Source organism: Chionomys nivalis, chromosome 4 (assembly GCF_950005125.1).
Source record: "Chionomys nivalis chromosome 4, mChiNiv1.1, whole genome shotgun sequence".
Taxonomy (NCBI): Eukaryota; Metazoa; Chordata; class Mammalia; order Rodentia; family Cricetidae; genus Chionomys; species Chionomys nivalis.
Genome location: NC_080089.1, coordinates 95,318,736 through 95,341,629, shown reverse-complemented (window position 1 = coordinate 95,341,629; position 22,894 = coordinate 95,318,736). Strand labels below are relative to the sequence as shown.

The 22,894-nt window shown below is 44.8% G+C and overlaps 1 pseudogene; it reads left to right on the top strand.

Annotated features, from left to right (window-relative positions):
* Positions 1 to 21,722: 21,722 nt before the first annotated feature.
* Positions 21,723 to 22,399, top strand: LOC130873829 (V-type proton ATPase subunit E 1-like; annotated as a pseudogene).
* Positions 22,400 to 22,894: the final 495 nt, after the last annotated feature.

Here is a 22,894-nt window from a genome sequence, read left to right as displayed (position 1 = left end):
TGCTGAGAGACTATCTTTAGCATGATGGGTTGAGCTAAATTGGAATGAAAGTCTTCAATTTTCCTTTCCATATGGTCAATTAGTCTCCAGTGTGTACGCTGCTTTATGTTTCTCTCTGTAGCAGCCAGAGAAGCCCAGTCTCGTTCCAATAACCAGTTTCTTTGGCTGCACTGGTAGACTGAATTCCTTGAGTGGTGGGATAACATTCGATCCTCCACCTGTCATGCCATGCCATGTTTTGTGAGCACCTTTCTGTGCTTTGGGTTAGGCTCTGGAAGTGTGGAGACAAAAGGAGGCATGAAGGACATTGAGTGACTGACAGCAGGGAATCAAGGAGGAGATGCCTTTGATGATGGTCATAGATACCATGGTGATGGAAGTCTGTAAACTAAGAGCTGTGCTAACCCAGCTTTCTGCAGGGTCGAAGGTGTGCGTGTATACATGCTCTCTCTCTCTCTCTCTCTCTCTCTCTCTCTCTCTCTCTCTCTCTCTCTCTCACACACACACACACACACACACACACACGAACAAATAAGAGGCAGTTCCTGCTTTTCATGAAGCTCAAAGAGTAACGGCGAACGCCTACATACACACTGTTACACCAGGGCATGCATAAGAGAGTGTCAGAGGTCATGAGAGAGGGCTGAGCACAGGGTACTTTATAAGTTGAAGGACTGGGATGGCTGGAGGGATTCCCAGGAAAGAAGACCTTTGAACTATAACCCTCAGGCAGAGCAGTATTGTAGGAGTGCCCAGAGGTGTGAGACCACAAAGAAGTACAGAGAAGTCCAAGGTTTGGGATTGGATGGGAGGGAATGCAGAGGGGCCAGGATTAGATGGGTGGGGAGGGCAGGTTGGCATGGGAATCAACTGAGATCTGGCAGGGACCTTCCTTGGCTAGCATGTCATCATCCAAGTCACTTAACCTGTGAGACTTAATCTATAAAGTGGGACAAATACACTGAAAAGTCTTTATGGGCATGAAATATATTATGTAATTTTGAGTAAGAAACTAAATGGTCAGCACCTAGCCCATTATAGGAAGCTGAATTAATCAAGATGGGTAGTTAAGTGAGGAAGGAACAGTTTTGGGAAGACATGGTCTGTAGTCTGAGGCTGCTTGTTCATTTCCCAGCCACCTAGACCCAAAATAATCACACAGAAACTATACTAATTACAACACTTGCTTGGCCTATTAGCTTAGGCTTCTTATTAACTAACTCTTACATCTTAAATTAACCAATTTCTTTTAATCTGTGTATGGCCATGTGGCTGTGGCCTACCGGTAAGGTTATGGATGGCAGCTGGTGGCTTTCTCTTTAGATGGCTACATGGCATCTCCCCGACCCCGCCTACTTTTCCTCTTTTCTCTCTACTTGGAGTTCCCACCTTGCTCTATTCTGTGCTGCCACAGGCCCAAAGCAACTTCTTTATGAACCAATGGCAATAAAGCATATTCACAGCATACAGAGGGGAATCCCACATCACCAGTCCTGGTTCTGGGGATGATCATAGCCAGGTGTGATCACCTATGAGTGTCCTGAGCTTGAAAGAAGTGGCTGTGCTCATGAGAATGCCCAAGGCTGGTCAAGTGTAGAAGACAAGTGGAAAAGGTTAGGTGCACATGTACACGAATAGGCATGCAAGTAAGTGTGCCTTGCACAATGGACCATGTGATCAGAGAGAGGTAAGGCTTGTTGCAGTCTTGATTGTCCAACAATTCTCCTTTATCTAATTCTCTATTCTATCCTCAAATCCCAGTCTAAAACCAGAGAGAGGCTGAGGCTCAGCATTTGGTCTTGCTGATACATACTGATGTCAGTCGAGACGACTGCTGGGAACAGCAAGTCCAGGAGATTGACTCTCCGCTCAGTCAAGAACGCTCATGAATAGTCATTCTCATTAGAAGTCAGGCCCCAGGGAAGAGAACAACTTCATCTCTGTGAATATAGATGGGCCCTGGTGCTTGAAGAGGGCAATGATGTATGTGAGAAAGAAGTAGACCTGATTGATTGGAGATGACCCAAGATGAGAGAGGAGCAGACATCGTAATTCTGAATCCAGGACCTCAGGGCCGTTTCAAAAGCAGTACCATAAATAGCAGCACCAGCAATGCCAGCATTGCCACATACAGCTGCCGTTCCTAGTCACACAAATCTTCAGACGTTCTTCCAGGTCTGGTCAATCACTCACCCCAGCAGTTCTACACCATAAAACCACAGCAAGCGTGCAAGCAGTCAGGCATTGTACCTGTGCTCAAAGGCATCCACACGTACAAAGACCAGAGTATGAAGCAGTTTAAAGAATGTCAACTCAGTGTATGCCCTGGGAAGCCTAAGAACATTTCCCGAGGACAGCAAGTGCCCTTCACTTTTCACATGTTTTACCAAACACCCGCTCAGCTACGGGCAGTGCTGAGTTCAGTGCTCCATGTGGTTGGGAATACCCAGAGAAGAATCCAGCCCAGGGCATGCTGGGCTGTCTGAGGGGGAAAGGGACTATATTCTGATAGAGTAGAAGGATTTGGCAAATTAAAAAAAAAATTAAACAGGTACAGAAAAGCCATACATATTTATGGGTGCCGTGTGGTGTTTCAGTGCATGTTCAAATTGTGTTAAACATACCAATCTCCACAAGCGTGTATTATCACTTTCTGGTGACACATTGAAATGTTCACGGAGCAGTTTGAATATGCAGCATCTTGTTATCATCTCCAGTCTCCCAGTACAGTACCCCAGAACCCTTGTTCCTCTGTACCTTTGTACCCATTGATAAACCTGTGGTTTCATTTAAAACAGTCTCTGTACCTTCACTATTGTATTCTTCTACAGCCATAATCTGAAGTTTAGTTCTTTTACAGTGTCCCAAAGGTCTCCCACATTCCATGAATATATTTATATCTATATCTATTCCATGAATATATATATATATATATATATATATATATATATATATGCGTGGCTGTCCTGGAACTCACTTTGTAAATCAGGCTGGCCTTGAACTCACAGAGATTTGCCTGCCTCTGCCTCCCAAGTTGCTGGGATTAAAGGCGTGTGCCACCCTGGCTCATGCATATATTTTTATATTGTCATTGACATTTATTGAGTGATCTAACCGCCTCCCCAGTAGGAAATGTTTCTATGGTGAGGGAACAGCCATAAAACAGAAGGTGTCAGGGACAAGATTTTCCCAGGAATCTATCCTCAATGATCTTTCTCCTCCAGTAGAGCCCTGCATTCTCAAGAATTTATTGCCTTCCTAAATAGTGCCACCCACTGGGGACCTAGATGAATCTGTGCAGGACATTACATATTGAAACAATACCTGTTGATACTGATTAGCCCAGGCTGATCTTGAGCTAGTGGTCTTCCTGCCTCTGCTTTCTTCAGCAACTCCTACCAGCAACGAGGGTGACTCTAGTGAGGACTTCTAGTAATGGAAGATATGAAGCCTTATCTGATCATCTTCTGTAACTAGGCAAGGCATTCAGTGGTAGGACTCCAACTCAGCCATAAAACCTTGAACCCATGCAACCTGCCCTGCCTGTAAGATGTTCTGGGCCAGTGGTGGCCCAGGGCCTGTCAGAGTGGCTAACCAATTACTGGTCTAACTTGAGGCCCATGCCCCGAGAGGGAGCCCACGCCCGACACTGCTTGAGTGGCCAGGAACTGGAAACTGGATGGCCCAGAGACCTCAGATGGGTGCCCAGTTGTCCTCAGAGATTTGTCTCATCAGCTGACACACAGCCAAACATTAGGAGGAACTCTGGGAACTCCACGGAAGATGGGGAGAAAGGATTGTAAGAGTCAGAGGGGCTGAGAACACCTGGAGCTCATAGCCTTCAAGAATCAACTAAGCAGGGCTTGCAGGTGTCACCGAGACTAAAGGGGCAATCATAGAGCCTGCATGGCTTTGTCGTGGGTCCTCCGCATGTATGTTGTGGCTGTTGAGCTCGGATTTTTTGTACAACTCCTAACCATGGGAGTTGGGGGATCTCTGACTTTTTTGCCTGCTCTTGGGAACCTTTTCCTCCTCCTGGGTTGCCTCATCCAGTCTCGATGTGAGGGTTTGTGCTTAGTCTTATTGCGTCTGTTATACTACATTAGGTTGATATCCCTGGGAGGCCTGTTTTTTCCTGAAGGGCAATGGAGGAGCAGTGGATCTGGAGGATAGGGGAGGTGGAGGGGGGACCTGGAAGGAATGGAGGGAGGAGAGGTTGCAGTCCGGATGTATTGTACGAGAGAAGAATACATAAAAAGAAAAAAGAGAAACTGATCAGCTCTGACTGAGTGACATAGTTGTGTGGTCTGGCTCCGGCTGATCTGGAGTACTTGGGTGTCATGCTCTTCGGCAGAGGCCACACAAATTCTCTGCAGAAGCATCTGCCTGACACAACTCAGATGGACCATGTGTATCTAGACAACATCTGCAAAGCTTCTAGGATGGGAAGAGGCAGGATCACTTGTCAATCAGCATCACCCCGTTTGCTTCCCTAATGCAGTACTGAGACAGTTCTGTTTGTTGGCGTTGACAGATCTTCCCTGTTTGTCTTCTCACAAATCTTAGCCCTAAGAGTTCACCTAGAATTTGTGCTGGATCAGATTCTTTATTTGGCAGTAAAACTTTTTGAGTCAGCCATCACATTTTGGCCTCGAATAATCTTCATTTTTATTTCAACACCACATTTCTCTTCCACTGCTTCTGCTGAGCCAGCTATGTTGACCTTGCTGGCAGAGGGCTAACAAAAGTCTTCAGTAGATACATATGGACATAAACCCACAATTGTGAAGTAGGAACAAAATCTACTTGGATTTGTATGCCACGGACAATAGGGCACATTGATGACCCTGTCTGCTGTGATGTTGTTTCTTTTGCCTTATATTACAGTGTAATCCCAAGGGACCTGGATATTTTGAAGAACATCACACTGTCTCTTCTAGTTTGAACCTGAAGTATTTCCCATAGGGCCATGCATTAAGTGCTTGACCCCAGGCTGTGATGTGATTGTGAGGGTTGTGGGGTATGTAGGAGGTGAGACCCGCCTGGCGGAATTAGGCCAGTAGGTGTGATCCTTTAGATGTTATCGCCATCCATGGCTCTAGTTTATGTTCTCTATTGCCACAGACTCCCATTGCATGGATGGGGGCTACACCGCCCTGCCTTCCCCACTGTGAAGGGCTGATATGCCTCTGTGAGTCAAAACAAGCTTTCCATCTCCTAAGTCATGTATGTGGTATTCTGTTACAGCAAAAAGAAAGGTAACTGATAGGGTTGTATTGATGAAAGCATGGATGAGCAAGAGAGGGCAAGTCGACTGGAGGTGTGGGTGCGATTTTTGTTCCCTGTGGAGATTGGGGTGAAGCTCATGAATATGCAGAGCCTCTGTGTTTATGGAAACGACAGGGGTTCAGTGGTCACAGCATACTGAAACCTTCAAAGGATGAATGGTGCCTCTCATACCCAGCAGAAGCATCAGAGTCTGTGTTGGTTCTTGAACCAATACATGTCGCATCGGAGAATGCTTGCTTGATTCACTGGTGCAAGATAGGTACAGCTGACAGCTCTTAGTGGGACCAACGGCATGAAAGATCTTTGAAGTGTGTGGGATCATGTGACCTGTTGCATGGGACCATGTAAATCCTGTTGCCCTGGCAACTGGGAACCAAAAGTCAGAGGCTGGACAATGCAGAATGCCTAAGTGATTCTGTCATTTGGCTGCTTAATGCCTTGTTAGCATCTTGAGCCTGACTTCACCATGATGTGGGGCTCATGGTAGGCTGAGCACATGCCCAATTTCAGATTCTATTCACCATCCTGTCTAGAGACTCCTGGGAGACCCACTACCAGTGTTTCCTTAAAGCCGACTGTTCACAGTCATTTAATAGTGGTGTGCAATGCCTATGTGAAGGGATGCTGGGCAGGAGTCTGCTTTTCCATTGGATAGATGAGGAAACAGGTGTAATGACTCATAAGCTAAGGACCTCTCTAATGCTAGTCAAGTCATTCATGTCTGTGCACACCAATGATTCAGTCATTCATGTCTGTGCACACCAATGATTCAGTCATTCATGTCTGTGCATACCGATAATTCATTGAGAACTCTTCTGGAGTGTATTGAGTACTTCTTTGGCACTCAGGGATTACAGATGTGATCCTTGTTTTCAAAGAACTCCAGGTTTGGGGTGAATGTAGATGAAAGGGAAAGAGGGTGAGGGTTGACAGTCAATTCTCATACTGTGAAGCAAATGCTAGCAGAATCATAAGTTCGGGGTGCTGGGTAAACTTGAACTGACTGACCTGGAGTAAGAAGAGGTGGCTCAGGAGAGGAGAGTCACACATATGACAGATCAGGGGGACATGGTGTGGTTTTGTGCTAGAGCCAAGGACACAGAGGGGATGTCTCGGAAGACAGTCCTTCAGGCTCCAGGCTCTTTTCCTATCAGCTCCTGTTCCAGGGGCAGCTGTCCTCTGAGATACAGCAGTAGGTGAGGCCCTGGACCATTTCATTAGGGAGGTTTGTATCCAGCTTCATGTCCTAAGCCCTAGTAAGTCTCTTACTTAGTGGGGAAGCAGCAAATCAAGATGACATTTTAAAAGCAGTAGCCCAGCCTGTTGCTGGAGGAACAGCTAAATCCTCACCCATATTAAATACCTTCTCCAAAGCAGCGGCTGGGCCATTTAGGAAAATTAAAAGGAAAGAGAGGAACGGAGAGTGGAGAGATTAAAAGCAAGTGTAATAATGTTTCCAGTCCTGTGGCAATTAAGAGACCTCACATATGGCCTTTCACTTTATCCTCCTCTTGGCTTATCCTGCATCTGCACCCACTCAGAGGCCTGGCCATTATGAAAGTGTTTTTGCAAAAAGGGACTCAGGTTTCCTGTCTCTCTGTCGTCAGGCCAGCCAGGTAGTGGGTTGATGGCTGGCCCAGAACTGCATGTCTCCCACCACACGTGCTCTGAAGCCTTTGTGCCAGAAAAAAATCCCAGCATGGAGAGATTTCTGTAAGGCCGCGTGTTTCAAGGGTTATCTTCACGCAAGTAGAGAAAAGCACAGCAAGAAAACTGGCTGCAAGCGAGGGAAAGATTGTTACCTTTGCTGTTGCTCTCTTAGCACGCCTAGAAGAATGACATGGCACCATTTTTTTATTTCCGATTGGATTAAAAGGCTGAGAAAGGAAAATACTTCTACACTGTGAAGGATGCAGGAGAAAGTGTCTGTGCACAGCATAGAGTGATGCTAACTTTCTGGAGGGTTCTTAACGCCGAGTGCACCAAGGATTTTAAAGTTTATGACAAATTCAAAAGCCATTGCAGCAGTTGGCATGCTCATTCTTCTAAGAATGGGTCCTCAGGGAAAAAAAAATCAGAAATATGGGCACAGAACGGACAAAACTGCGTTCATTGGAGTGTAACTTCTAGAATGAAAGAGGAGGAGTTAATAGTGTAGGTCAGTGGTAAAGGATTTGCCTGGTGTGGGCGACAGATGCTGTAGGTTTGATTCCCAACACTGGGACCTGGTTGGGGGGATAGATAGATAGATAGATAGATAGATAGATAGATAGATAGATAGATAGATAGATAGATAGATAGATACATAGATAGATACATAGATAGATACATAGATAGATACATAGATAGATAGATAGATAGATAGATAGATAGATAGATACATAGATAGATAGATAGATAGATACATAGATAGATAGATAGATAGATAGATAGATAGATGATAGATAGATAGATAGATAGATAGATAGATAGATGATAGATAGATAGATAGATAGATAGATAGATACATACATACATACATACATACATACATACATAGACAGAGATAGAGATAGATGATAGAACTTTAGTGTCTAGTTATAGTAAACAGGTGAAAAATTGAATTAAAAGTATCAAAAATACTGGATACAATATGAAACTTAAACTTTCTCTTGCTCTCCATTCTCCCACCCCACACCTCCTACCCACACATCTGCTGGTCTGCACTGTCCTAGCCAGAGAGTTGGACTGACTAGTTGGGGTAACACTGCACTTCTGTCCATAGAGCAGCTGCTGCCCAGGGCACAGGGAAACCCTATGACAAACGGCTTTCTAACTTGTTTCTCAGGCTCAACTAACTGCTGCCCAGGAGTCTGCTGATGGTTCTCCTATGCTCTGCCAAACTCCGTCTCACAATGTGCTGTTGATGACTCTGCTTCTGTTTTAAAGCATGCTCACGGTGTGTGTGTGTGGTGTATATGGTGTATGGTGTGTGTGTACAGTGTGTGTGGAGTGTATGTATATCAGGTGTGGCATGTGTGTGTAGGGCGTATTAGTGTGTGTGTGTCTATGGTGTGGGCAGATTTGGCATAAAAAGTCCAATATAACTTTAAAATCACTCTGAAGAGCTTTCTCTCCTCTGTTGCCCAAGGATACTGAACTTGTTGAAGGCTTGTCACCATTTGCCCGCACATAACCATCTTGGCCTACATTTGAATTTTGGAGGAGATCATTGGCTATCTTTCATTTGGCTTCAGTGGTTTCTTTCCTCTTGTTATCTTGTACATTTTACTGAGCCAACTCTGTAGTCATGCTTTTGTAGAAAACTTGGGATTCTTTGTTTCCCTTGTTCCCCACTCCCCTTCCGCCTGACACTGAGGACTGAACCTAGGGCCTCACTCTCATGAGGCAAGTGCTCTACTATTGAGCTGTATCCTCATCCCTTTTTCTTCTATTTCAAGACAAGTTCTTACTAAGTTTCTCAGTGGCCTTGAACTCACTCCATAGCCCAGACAGGCTTTGACCCTCCTGAATGGCGTTATCAAATTGTGCCATTAGGACCAACTTTTGGATGCATTTTGTGGAGCTCTCTGTGTATAGCCCAGATGGTCTCAAGCTATATGTTCTCCTACCTAAGCTTCTTGAGTACTGGATGATAGATGTGCATTATCACACCTTGTCAGTAATGTGATTTTAAATTCTAATAACAGTAGCTACCATGCATATATGTTGTTTGTGTGTTTATGTGCACATAACTGCACACACACGTGTGTGGATACCAGAAGTCAATGGCTTGTTGTCAGGTGTCTTCTTCAGTTGCTCTCCATCTTATGATCATTTTTGTTACATATATTTAGTGTGTGTGTGTGTGTGTGTGTGCTTTTCATGCACCTGGATGCTATATATGTGTGGAGGTCAGAAGACAACTATTAGAGCCCTGGGATCTGGTGTGGGAAGTCCTTCTGTATATGGGTTGCTTTTATTGGTTGATAAAGAAACTGCTTTCAGCCAAAGGCTTAACAGAATATAGCCAGGTTGGAAGAGAGATATATAAAGTAGGCGGAGTCAGAGAGATGCCATGTAGCCACCAGAAGAGAAAGAAGCAAGCTGTCAGCCAGAACCTTGCCAGTAGGCCACGAGCTTCATTGTAAAATTAAAATAATGGAAATAGGTTAATTTAAGATGTAAGAGCTAGCTAGAAATATGCTTAAGCTATTGGCCAAACAGCATTATAAATAATATAGTTTCTGTGTGTTTGTTGTGGGACCAGGCAGGACAGAAACCTCTGCCAACAGGGATCAAACTCAGATCATCAGGTTTGGTGGCAAGCACCTTTACTCTCTAAGCAAGCTATCTTGCTGGCCCTCCACCTTAGTCTTGGAGACAGGGTTTCTCACTGAACCTGAAGCTTACCAATTTGCCAAGCAAGCTCAAAAGATTCATCAATCTTCACATCCTATCCTTCACACCTGGGGTTATAGATACTCGCCAGCATCCAGCTTTAAAGGGGGTGCTGGGGCACTAGGGTTAGATCCTCAGATCCCGAGTTTGATCTCTCCCAGGGGAAAGTTTTGAGGACCTTTTACGTTTTAGCTTTCTTTTTAAAATTGTGGATATGGCTTAACTTTTTCTTTTATTAAGAAAAGAGAAATGAGCGCACTGTATTACCCAGGCTAACCTGGAACAAGACTCAGCAGATCCTCTTGCCCCCGCCTCCCAAAGAGCTGGGTCTACAGGTGTGCATCCTCACACCTGGCTCATTTCCACTTTTTTGGCTAATTTGAAATTTAATTGAGATAATAAATTTATATGTAGTTGCAAGAAACCTCAAATATATCCACTGTAAATTTTGTGACAACATTTTGTAAAACAAAAAGAATATAATATCAAAATCAGGACATCTACATTTATTCAATCCATCAGTAGCACCCAAGGTCCCTGGATACTTGGACATCACTTGATTCATTTGTGTGTACATATGTTAATGGCCATATACATTTCTTGCTTGAGCATAATCTTCTACATGCCTATTTATTACCACAGCCACATTTTCTTCTAAACCTGTGCTTTCTAATTACACAAAGATATAAAATCATCTGATTATGTAATTAACTTACTAAAGGATTATGTATTAATCTGATTGCCTAAGATGAAGAGAGAATCAATCAGTGGTGTTGTTACTACCATCATCACATCATATCACACACACACACACACACACGCACACACGTAGAAAGCAGTGCTGCATCAGATAGCATATCTCATGCTGTTAAATCTTAGTAATAATCAAATAAAAGAAATTAAAGAGGATACTAGATATGGAAAGCCCTTCTTCCATGCTCCTGGATTGGTAGAGTCAACATTATGAAAGTGGCTATACTATTGAAAGCAATCTTCATACTTAATAAAATCCCCATGAAAATCCAACTGGTATTCTTTGCAGAACTTGAAAAAAATCAATCCTAAAATTCATATGAAAAACAAGAGCAAAAGACCACAAATAGCTAGAGCAGTTCTAAGCAGAAAGAACACAGCAAGGGGTGCCATATTGCACAAGTTCAAACTATACCACAGAGCCACAGTGACACAGAGAGTGTGGCGGAGACCTGTAGACCAATGAAACAGACTAGAAGACCCAGAGATAAACACACACAGCTGTAAACACCTAATCTCTGACAAAGTATCAAAAGCATTCACTGGGGGAAAAAAGACAGTCTTTAAAAAGTAGACAGATCCTAATAAAGACATAATGCTCCAAAATGGATCTAATAAATAGAAATTCTAGTAGTCCTCTAATCATTAAAGGAAATTGAACACTCCTCCAATTGCTGCTACAGTAAAAATATCAGAGGCAAATTCGCTTGTTGTGGGAGCTGCGGGCTGCGTTCCTGCCACCCAGCTCCCGGCCGCCTGGCTAGCTTATGTCCCGAAATAACAACACACAAACTGTATTCTTTTAAACATTGCCTGGCCCATTATATCTAGCCTCTTCTAGGCTAATTCTCACATATTAATTTAGCCCATTTCTAATAATCTGCGTAGCAACCATTAGGTGCGCTTACCGGGAAAGATTCAGCATGTCTGACCTGGCGGCTGGCTGCATCATGTCTGCCCTGGAAAGCAGCAGCCTGGCATCTGCCCCAGAGAGGAACGGCATGGCGTCTGAGCTCACTTCCTCTTCCTCCCAGCATTCTGTTCTGTTTACTCCACCCACCCAAAGGCTGGCCTATGAGGCCAAGCAGTTTCTTTATTAATTAACCAATGACCTTCCTCCATCATTAGCTTCTGGAGACTAATTAAGATAGAAATGTTATTAATCTTACACAGATTCTGCCACAAGACAGAAGATACTGATAAACTTGGAGGCAAAATCATATTCTAAAGCCTGACATGGATGACACATGAAATGAGAAAGAGGCCAGTTTCACTCAACTACAGATTAAGATGTAACAGAAACAAAGAGAACCCAGAAACTATCAATATACCATGCACAAAAACTTTTTTGTACTGGGAGAAAATATTTTATTAGTAACTTTAAATATTAAGTTAAAGAAAAGCTTACAAGATGGGTACTCTTTTTTTTTCTTTTTTTTTTCTTTTTTTTTCAAGATAAGGTTTCTGTGTAGCTTTGGAGCCTGTTCTGGAACTAGTTTTTGTAGACCAGGCTGACTTTGAACTCACAGAGACCTGCCTGCCTCTGCCTCCCAAGCGCTGGTATTAAAGGCATATGCCACTACCACCTGGCCACAAGATAGTTACTTTTACCCTGATCATACAAATAAGACAACTGGGGTTTAAGAAAATTGTATTTTCTGCAAGTTATATGAATAGAATACAGTGTAACATTGAAGTGCTTGAGAAGTCCTAGTATCTTGGGACTTGCAGGACCTGCTGTGCCAGGTAGGTGGTGGGAAGTGAGAGGCTGAGGGTAGCATCAACCTATTTTGCACATGATTGATCTCTAGAGCCTTCATTCTTGTTGGCACAAGACTTTTGGCACAGGTGACTTAACCGAGGTCCCATGGGGGTAAGCCACTTGAGTGAGTTTCTGTAGCTGATCTCTGTGTGGCTGAGGTGGCATTAGATCGAGGTCTGTCCTCTTCTGCCGCTTATTGTAGATTCCCCTGAAGCAGAGGTTCAGGGATACTGCTGTTTGTCAGCAGTACAATGACTGTTGCCAGTGTGTTGTGACTTCTGGTGACTCAAGGTCCGTGAATGCAGGTGAGCTGACGCTTTCTGTAGCGCCTGGGCTCCGACCACAGCTTTGTGCCTATCCGTGTGCTCAAAAAGAGGAAAGCGTTGCTTTCTGATGCCCAGGCATTTTCCGATTCTTCAGGGCCCCTGCTTTTTAGTCCTCTTGTTTTGGAGACCTAACCTCGGCCACACATTTATACACAACCTGCTGTGACAGGTGGCGCCCTGCTGTCCGGCGGGACCTACCTGGTGAGGATTACCCTTGTATTGCAAGCAGTGGCTTCCCTGTCCAGCAAAGCCTTCCACACAGGCTTGGCCCCTTGGCCCTTCTGTTTGTTTTGCTTTGTGCTGACCTGAATTGAATACCTTCACGAGTTTCTGCAATAGGACCGACAGTGGTTGGGACATGCAGGGACAAAGGCTGTGCCCACCTGCAGGTCAAGGGTCAGGCCTGGTAGAGAAGTCTTGTCAGGGCTTCAAAAGCTGAGGCCTCTGTCCTGCTAGGCCCCACCCATGGATCAATGACCACTAGCACACAGGTGTGCTGGACTATTGATGTTCCCATGGCCAGGACAAGGGGAGGTGCAAGGCTACGTACAGGTAGCTTACCTGGGGATTAAAGCAGGGACACAGGTGTCTAGTCAATGCCAAGGGAAGGAGGCTGGGTTGGACTCACACGAAGTGGGAGGGGTAACAAGCTGAGTGCCTTGGGCTCTCCAGAAAACAGCTGTTCTTGGCCAGCCCTGGGCTGCATGTTACAGGACTTCTTTCTAGTTCTTGGCTGGCCTCTTTGTTTTTGTCATTTTTTTTCTAAAGAAGAACTTCTAGAAACATAATAAGTTTAAATATAATCTTTTCCCCCCTCTTCTCTCTTTTCTTATGTAATTTAGGCTAGATTGTAACTTGAAATTTTACCTCAACCTCCCAAGTCCTGGGATTATAGTCAGTAGTACCACTGTAGCACTCCTATGCACCACAGGGCCCTAGAGACATATCTGTCTTGCCATTCATTCATTCATTCATTCATTCAGCTGATAGTTCACTATTACTGAAAGATGATTTTGTCCTGTATTCTGGAATGAATGTTGGACACAAATAAATTTCAAAAAGCTTGTCCACCCTGAAATAGAGACAAAAATATGAACAAATAACTGGGTGTGAAATGAATTTTTCAGGCCATAGCATTTTGTCTGTGGAAGCATGCCCTGGAGTAAGCCACAGTATATGCAAATCTGACAGGATTTTTGAGCTAGCTTCCAAGGGCAGTTGGAGAGAGGGGAACCAGCCACAGAAGTGCTGGATCTGGGGCTTTGGACAGCTGCATGCTGGCCACTAAGGTAAGGAGAGGGGGAGTCGATCAAGCATAGCTGGGGAGGCTAGAATGTTGCCAGAGGCTTAGGCTTTCACTGAGCAGCTGTGTGGAGGACTCCATATTAAATCTGAGGATTGTGAGTCAGGCTGGATCTGAAACACAGATGTGGCCAGAGAGATTCAAATGTGAAGGGTGCCCTCAGAGAGATGTCAGGGTGATGGGCTGGAGGACTCTTACCGAAAGGGATTGCAAATCAGCTGTTGTAAACACAGATGATAGACAGCAGAAGTTCTTCAGAATGATGTTTTTCTAGATCATGGCACCATAATGACCCATCAAGATAAGAGGGCAATTATTCCAGGCTCAGAGAAAGTCTGGGTCCTTGGGAAGGTAGGTCCTGCTAAGAATGCGTGAATCTGCCTCTGAGAAAGCCCCATGGTGAGTGATCAGGTGATCTTGAATCCCGCAGCAAGCCCTGCTGGGTCTACTCTTCATCTCTACAGAATGGTGAACTGCTGCTTTTGGGACGCCGGGGTCCCTGGAGGGCAGGCACACCCAGCTTTCCAGTTGTCTTTTTCATCAGACCTTGATCACCTAGTTTTTGCCAAGAGCTGGGATTGCAGAATAAGAAAGAGGGAAGGGTTTTCTGCCCCGGTAGACTGGCAGTTCAGTAAATAGTAGGTAATTCTAGGAGTGATGATGCCATTGCTAACCCTGGCATGCAAAAACTACTGCGCCAGGCACAATTCTGAAAACTAACTGACTTTGACTGGATGTGGTGGCACATACCCACATCTTCAGTACTTAAGAGACTGAGGCAGGAGGATGGAGAGTTGGAGGCTACTTTAACTGGCGACACAGACCCCATTTCAAATAACTTTAAAAAGAAGTTGTGTCGTTTTCAGAAAAATAGGTAAGAGTTAGAGATCATTCTGTTAAGCGAAATAAGCCAGACTCCGAAAAGCAAGCATATGCTTTCTGTCATATGCTGAAGCTAGGAATAAAAGAAAAAGGAGGGGCTGGAGAGATCCTAAGTTAACAGCACCTATTGCTCTTTCAGAGGGCTAGAGTTCAGGTCCCAGAACATCGAATAGCTCAAAACTGCCTGAAATTCCAGCTCCCAGGGTCCTAACACCCTCTTTTCACCTCTCCCAGAACTTAACACACACATGTCCGTACACATGTTCATACATACATGCCTACAAATACACATATGCATAAAGAGACATGCACATGTCACATAACACGTATGTACAGGCAAGATACCTGTACATATAAAATAATAACAAAAGCAATAAGAATTTTTAAAAAACCAGAAGTTGAATAGATGGATCTATTGGGAAGAAAGTTTTATTCTTGGTAGTTTGATTTTGGCAGGTGGATGGTGCCTCAAACCGGAGAGGGATTCTTTTCAGTATGGCTGTAGTCGCAATGACCTCATACCGTGATTTTGTATGCTGATCCGTAACTCTGCCGTGATGCCCGCTCAGCTCGGTCCAGGGTATTTTAGTGGGCTGCTCTACTGGTGCACTGGGTGTAGCTGGGATGGAGCGATGGTTCTAACAGTACTTGGGGTCTTGTGGAAGAGATTAGCAACATGTCCATCGTGTCCACTGTGTCTCATGGCTCTGCTGAATTTGCCTCCGAGCTTCATACTTTTGCTGCTAACATGCTTGTGCTTCAAACTCACAGCTTCCAACCATGGATACAAGTTCCAAGCTGAAAACATAACTTAAAATTTATAATGCTGTGAAAATAAAGAATGAAAAATAGCTCCAGACCTCAGAACTTCTGTTTTCTTTGTGTTTCTGGGACAATTCACTGTGGTGGGAAGTGGACCAGAGCCCAGAGATTTGTAAACTGAACATGAGCCCGGGAAACAAGAGCAGCTGCTGAAGAGAGTGGGGAGGCCCACTGACGCAGCATGTAGTAAAAGTGAAGAAAACTGGCGTTGGGCTTGACTGGCTCCCTTTTCCAGATTGTTTCAGGGAATTGCTAAGAAAACACATGCCTGGCCCAGCATGTCCTTAGCCAGAGGCTGAGACTCCACCCAGATCTGATTTTGCTGTAATCATGCTCCAAGCTCACTCCAGCCGGCAGGTGTACCTGGCATGACCCAGGGCTGAAATCTTCCATAGCCTGGTGCATGTACCACCTTCCAGAATCTGATCTATGGACAAAGTGACATGGTCCATGGAGGTCAGTGGGGCTTGACCCATTTACTTGGGGCATGCATAGCATGAATGCTTTCAATTTGGGAATTTTTTTAAGAGTTCATTTAAAAAATTATGACTCTTCCAACTCGAGCCATACAGACTGTCACAAAACAAACAACAGGAAGACATTCCCTTCCTTGTCCAAGCTCAATCCCCTCACCACCTCAACCACATTCTGTCTCAAGGATTAAGCACTGTTAGGAGTGTACAAGCTTTCATGAATAGAGCATTTTAACTTATAATATTAGTATTTTATAATGGAATGTACAAGCGTTCATGAATGCAGTATTCTAACAATAAATTCTAGGTCATATTTTCTTAACTTGCCTTATTTAATTTCATGTCTTCGACAATTATTTCCCAGTTTTTCTTCAATATGCCACAGTTTAACTCTTCTTTTGCCCATCTTCTATAATTTCCAAATTCTCAGTTATCTATTGCTTGGCACCCTTTGGATGTATGTCCCTGTGCACTCTTGTGCTCAGTTCCATGGGAGCGGAGAATTGCTGAGTCAAGGGGAAGGTACATCTAGAGAACTGCCCGGTGCTGACAGCTCCTCTTCTAAATCTGTCTCTCCTGTTTGTGTCCCCATAAACCAAAACCACAAACATTCCCCTGCCCAAACCTTTGGCATCTGTCCTAAGAATCTTCCTATTCTGAGAGAGTGACATTGTTATTTTGATTTTCAATTACTTGTTCACTCAGATGACTGTGCATATTTTTATGTTCTAAACCAGGGTTGATTTTTGTCTCCAAGGGACATTTGGCAGTACCTGGAGACAAGTTGGATCTCACAATAGGGCAACCATGGTGGTGGTAGGGATGGTGGTGGTGGTGATGGTGGTGATTGGTAATGTTGGGGGGATGGTGGTGGTGATGGTGGTGGTAGAAATGCTGTCCCTGTTCTCAAAATCAAGAATGTGCAGGTTGAGAGTCCTGGCTATTTAGCCTTTTGCTTATCCTCTGTGAATTACCTGTGGAATTCTTTATCTGAAATTCTTCATTCTGTAGAACTCTTTATCGTTGGTTTATCATATGTATTACAGAAATCTCCCCCTCTGATGTTTATATTTGTCCTTGATGTGCTGGAGAATTAAAAATGTTTAAACTGCTCTTGCCTGGATTGCTTGATGTTGTGCTGTGTGGACTGGACATGCAGGACCCACAGAAAATGACTGCTGAAGTTGCCTAAAGATGAGATGGTCCTTCAGGGTTCCTACTTCATTCTGCAGCACACAGAAGAAAATGACTGACAAACTGCCAATATAGGTGGAACTGTCTTTGAAATTTCCTGCTTTATGGAAAAGTGTTCTGGATACTATGGACCTGTAGGCTGAAGATAGATGCCCCAATGGTACAGAAGAACTTTGGGTAACTGTCCAGACAGTGAGATGTCTCTGTCAATTCTAGACTTTTGGAAGTTTCTTCCAATGCACTTCCTGTTTACTTAGGTAATATTATATCCTTCTGGAGTTGAAGAATTTATAGTTCTAGTTTTTCTTAGTTATGATAAGAAATAAATAGATATAAATATTGTAACTATAATTCTTGCTTGATAACTGTTTTGTTATATAGAATTTTACTATGCTAAAATTAAAACCTTCCTTTTTATTTAAAAAGAAAAGGGGAGATGATGTGGGATTAATAAGAATTAACCAATAGTATTCACAACATGCAGAGGGGAATTCCCACATCACCTCCCCTTTTCTATTGAGGGATTCCCCTCTGTATGCTGTGAATACCATTGGTTATTAAAGAAACTGTCTTGGCCTGTGATAGGGCAAAAGAATAGAGTTAGGCAGGGAAAACTAACTCTGTGGAATTCTGGGAGAAAGGAGGTGGAGTCAGAGAGAAGCCATAGAGCTGTCGGAGACAGATGCCAGAACTTTACCCAGTAAGCCACAGCCTCATGGCGATACACAGATTAATAGAAATGGGTTAAATTAATATGTAAAAGTTAGTCAATAAGAAGCTAGAGCTAATGGGCCAAGCAGTGATTTAATTAATACGGTCTCTGTGTGATTATTTTGGGTCTGAGCTGCCGGGTTGGCCGGGAAATGAACTAACATCCTCTTGCTACACAAGGGTGTTGATCCTCCCCATTACCAGCTGCAGCACTCAGGAAAGCAAGCCCCGCCCCTTTTCTGGACTGCCCAGTAGAGCTGATCCTGTTGATGAGGCACAGATGAAAACCTGAGTGTGGGAGATCTGACCCCACCCCTCATCTGCCTTAAGGTGGTGTGGGTGAGAGATAAATGTCTCCCCATCACTTGTGACAGGTGGGAGAGCTTGCCTTGAGGTCATGATAGCAATAGCTGTCCCTGCCCTTCACCAGTTGCAGTACTGGAGAGAGAGGCCCCTGCACCTCGCCTTAGGCAACCTAGGCAGCACAAAAGCGCCCTGGCGGTAAAGGTGTGGGTGAGCCAGCCCCGAGGGTGTGAAAGCTGGAGGACCAGCTCTGTCTCTGTTATGGGGATAGGATGGGATGGGATGTGGATGTGGATGGGTTGAGGTATGGATGTCATAGGAATGGGATGTGGATGTGATGGGGATGGGATGGGATGGGGTGTGGATGGGATGGGATGGGGTGTGGATGTGGATGGTATGGGATGTGGATGTCATAGGGATGGGATATGGATGGGATGGGATGGGATATGGATGGGATGGGATGGGATATGGATGGGATGGGATGGGATGTGGATGTGATGGGATATGGATGTGATGTGATGGGATGTGATGTGATGTGATGTGGTGGGATGGGATATGGATGGGATGGGATGGGATGGGATATGGATGGGATGGGATAGGATGTGGATGTGATGGGATATGGATGGGATGGGATGGGATGGGATGGGATGGGATGGGATGGGATGTGGAGGGCTAGTGTTCCTTTGCGGAGTCTTTGAAGGAAGAGATGGGACATAAAGTACAGTGAAGGACCTTTCTCCAGTTTTGCCACTGACTCTCAATATGGCTTTTGGAAGCAGTTCCCTGTATCAGTTTCATTCTCTGAAGGATAAAGGCCTCAGAGACAGTAAATATAGGCTCTCTAAAAGTGGGCACTGTCTCTTTTTCTTCCATATATTTTCCCAAGTCCCTTGCACGTCAATAGATGCTTTCTGATCATTTGTGTGATAGACGGATGGAGGTGAACGAGTGAACGAATGAATGGACAGGCATGTCCCTGTGCCTCTTATTCTGCCACATGCGGTTTTTAGGTGCAGTAAAGTTCCTCTCAGTTTAGATGCAGTTTTATTAGTGTGGCTACACCGGATGCTGGCAGACACTCGGTGTTGCTGCCGGAGAGGAAACCTATGGGCTAGCTCTGGGATAGGAATTTCTGGGTTCAGTGGGGAAGCCAGCCCTACCAGTGCTTGTTTGGTGAACTCTGAACCAGCATGCCCAAGAGTGTGGGCTGGCCACACTCTCTCCTGCAGGTCAATGCAGCTCGGTCTACCACAGCTCTGCTTTCCTTCATTGTCTTATATTTATCATGAAATCAACTTGCTGTGAGGGGCCTCAAGGCCTGGGCTTTCTGCAAGGAAATGGGAACAATTAATGGGCTTATCTGATGAAAAGTAATGCCGCTAATGATTTATTAATTATCATGTGACTTATCTTTCTGCTTCTTATTAATCAAAGATGTCGTGTAACTCTGGAACTCCACATGGGGGGAACAGACTAGATGCAGCCCTGTGTGTGTGGACGTGGGCTGGAGCCAGGTGTCCCTCGCTTCTCCTGAACCTGCTCCAGCCTGCTTGCAGCCTGTGGGGTAAATCTCCTTGGGTTGCAGACAGGGAAATGAGAGAGGCAAAGGAGATACTATGTTGGACTGTACGCCATGTGCCAGGAATTGTTCAGAGTACTTTGTGACCTCTTCTGAGAACTATAGAAGAGGTGTTGCTGTTCTCTTACATGAGAAAACTGAGGCTCAGAAATGTTAGATAGGTTGCCCAAGCAATGAAGTTAGAAGGGCTGGGATTTGTACCTGGGTATGTCTAAGGCAGGGGTGGATGCCTTTTAAGGAAGGCTTCAATTAAACCAGAAGAAGAATGAGGCAGTACTCTGGGCGGAGCTGAACTGAGGTCCAGTAGGCGTATTAGAGTCACAAGAGAAGGAGAAGGGCCACATTTCTATCCTTGGTCCTCAAGACTTTCAATATCTCACAAGTGACACAAGATTCATACCTATGATACAGGACATACCTGCCTGAGTGATTATTTTTCTCAGGGTTCAGGCTTGTTCCCAGGCCAGCACTTCTCAGAGCCAGGGGTTGCTTCATTAGTGGCAGGGGCTTATAGATGGGAAAGGATTCTATAGATGGAATACTGGTGTCCTGGCCAGTTTTAAGTCAGCCTGACACAAGCTAGAGTCATCTGAAAGGAGGGAATCTCAATTGAGAAAATGCCTCCATAAGACCCAGCTGTAGGACATTTTCTTAGTGACTGATGGGGGGAGAGCTCAGCCCATTGTGGGTAGTGTTATCTCTGGGCTGGTGGTCCTGGGTTCTATAAGAAAGCAGGGTGGCCAAGCCATAGGGAGCAAGTCAGTAAGCAGCACCCCTCCATGGCTTCTGTATCAGTTCCCGTCTTTAGGTTCCTGCTTTGTGTTACTGTCCAGACTTTCTTCAATGAGGGACTCCAATGTGGAAGTGTAAGCCAAATAAACTGTTTCCTCCTAACTTGCTTTTGGTCATGGTATTTCATGACAGCAATAGAAACCCTAACTAAGACAGGCTGGTATCTGGATAGTGGGTTATTGCTGTGACAGACCTGACTATATTGTTTCGAGGAGGGTTGTGGAAGAACTTTGGAACTTTGGGCTAGAAACACATTGAGTGTTGAAAGCTCAGTGGGATGTTCTGTGGGAGCTTGGACGATAAGGGTGTTGATAGCTATTCAGACAATGGAGGCCTGGCTTGTGAAGTTTCAGGGGGAAGCAAAGACTTTATCAGGCCGTTTGTGTGAGGAATCTGTGGTTTCTGGTCAGTTGGAGCTGAAGAATTAACTGTGATTCACAAGAGACCAGAACCTCTAAACTCGAACTCTGATTTGTGGGACAATGGGTGCTGTTCAGCTGGGGCTGACCAATTGACTGATTAAGAAGAATCCAGCATCATTGAGGTCAAATCTTTTGGGAATTTTTCCCTAAGAGTCAGCATCCAGAAACTGTGGTCCAGAGGTGGCCAAGTGGTGTTTTGTGCTGGCAGCCAAACTTGGTAGTTTAAGAGTCACCTAGTGGTGCTGGGTTTGAAGGTGTGAGAGGTCATGGAGAGCATCTGAGTCCTGGCACTGTGTGGCAGGACTGGAGTCTCTGAAAAGAGACAGGAGTAGCTATTGGTGGAAGTGCAGCCCAGGTGAGGCACAAAGCCCCATCATTTTGGAGATGCCAGTGTCATGGGATGACCACTGAGAAGGGCAGCAATGGAGCTGAGGCGCAAGCTGGAGCCTGGAAGACATGCTCTGTGTGTGCTGCAGAGGGCAGATATCAGAGAAGTGACCTATGCCCTCTGGAGGAGCCCAGAAGATAGTGAGTGAACCCCAAAGAATTGGACATAGAGTTATTTACAAGTTTGGAGGTTTGTTTTGTGCTTTGTTCAGCTTGTGACTGTGCCCTGGTAGAGTAAGAAACTCTTTAACTTTGGGATTTTTGTCTTGGGTTTGCTCCACTGCAGCTTAAAGCCCAGTTTCGAGGGTTTTGAGGCGGTCCCCTGGCTAAGCTTTGCTTTCGCCATGGCCCTCAGTGACACAGATGTACAGAAGCAGATTAAGCACATGGAGCTTTCATGGAACGAGAAGCCAATGAGAAAGCAGAAGAAATCAATGCAAAGGCAGAAGAGGAGTTCAGCATTGAGAAAGGTCGTCTGTGCAAACACAAAGACTGAAGATTATGGAATACTAAGAGAAGAAAGATTGAGCAGCAAAAAAAAAAATTCAAATGTACAATCTGATGAATCAAACAGGACTCAAAGTCCTCAGAGCAAGGGACTACTTCACCACTGATCTGCTAAATGAGGCAAAACAGAGACTCAGCAAGGTGGTCAAAGAAAGATACAACTCGATACCAAGTGCTGTGGAACAGACTGGTCCTTCAGAGCTTGTGCCAGCTGTTGGAGCCTCATATGATTGTGCATTGCAGAAAACAAGATTTCCCTTCGGTGAAGGCTTCAGTACATAAAGCAATTTCTATGTATAAAATTGCTACCAAAAAAGATGTTGATGTCTAAATTGACCAGGAGGCTTACCTGCCTGAGGAAATAGCTGGTGGAGTTGAAATTTATGATGGGGGTTGTGAGATAAAGGTTTCCAACACTCTGGAAAGCCAGCTGGACCTCATAGCTCAACAGATGATGCCGGAAGTCCAGGGAGTCTTGTTTGGCGCAAATGCCAATATGAGGTTTGGGGACTAAGCCTGGGGAGGTGCGGTTCATCCAAGACTGTACTCCTGGAGCAGCAGATATCTGTGTGGCTCCTCTTTCTGTTCTAATACTGGCAATCAGTGGATATCCTCTGCAGCTAATGCCCAGTGTCAACAGAAGAGAGGGCCACTTGGTGTAAGCAGGAACCCAGCCCCAGCTCCTCTGACACCACAGCTGTGCACTGGTCCTGCAGCAGGACTGGAGGGGTCAGAGAGTGCCACGCATCCCTCACTGAGGACCCATCCTCCCTGCTCCTAGTCTAGACTAGAGTGAGTTGTGCATGCTGTCCCCTGCATTGGGTGTCAAGCGCAGGTGGGGCTTGCATTCCTCCAGCAACGCTAGGTTCACTGTTACTGTTTGGGTCTAGTTTTCCTTATCTGTAAACGTGATTTAAAAATCTAAGCCACAAATATTCTTGATTTCTTAAAACAAAAAGTTTATGTGGAAAGAAAAAGAAAACCTTTAACTTAATTTTGATTTTATAGG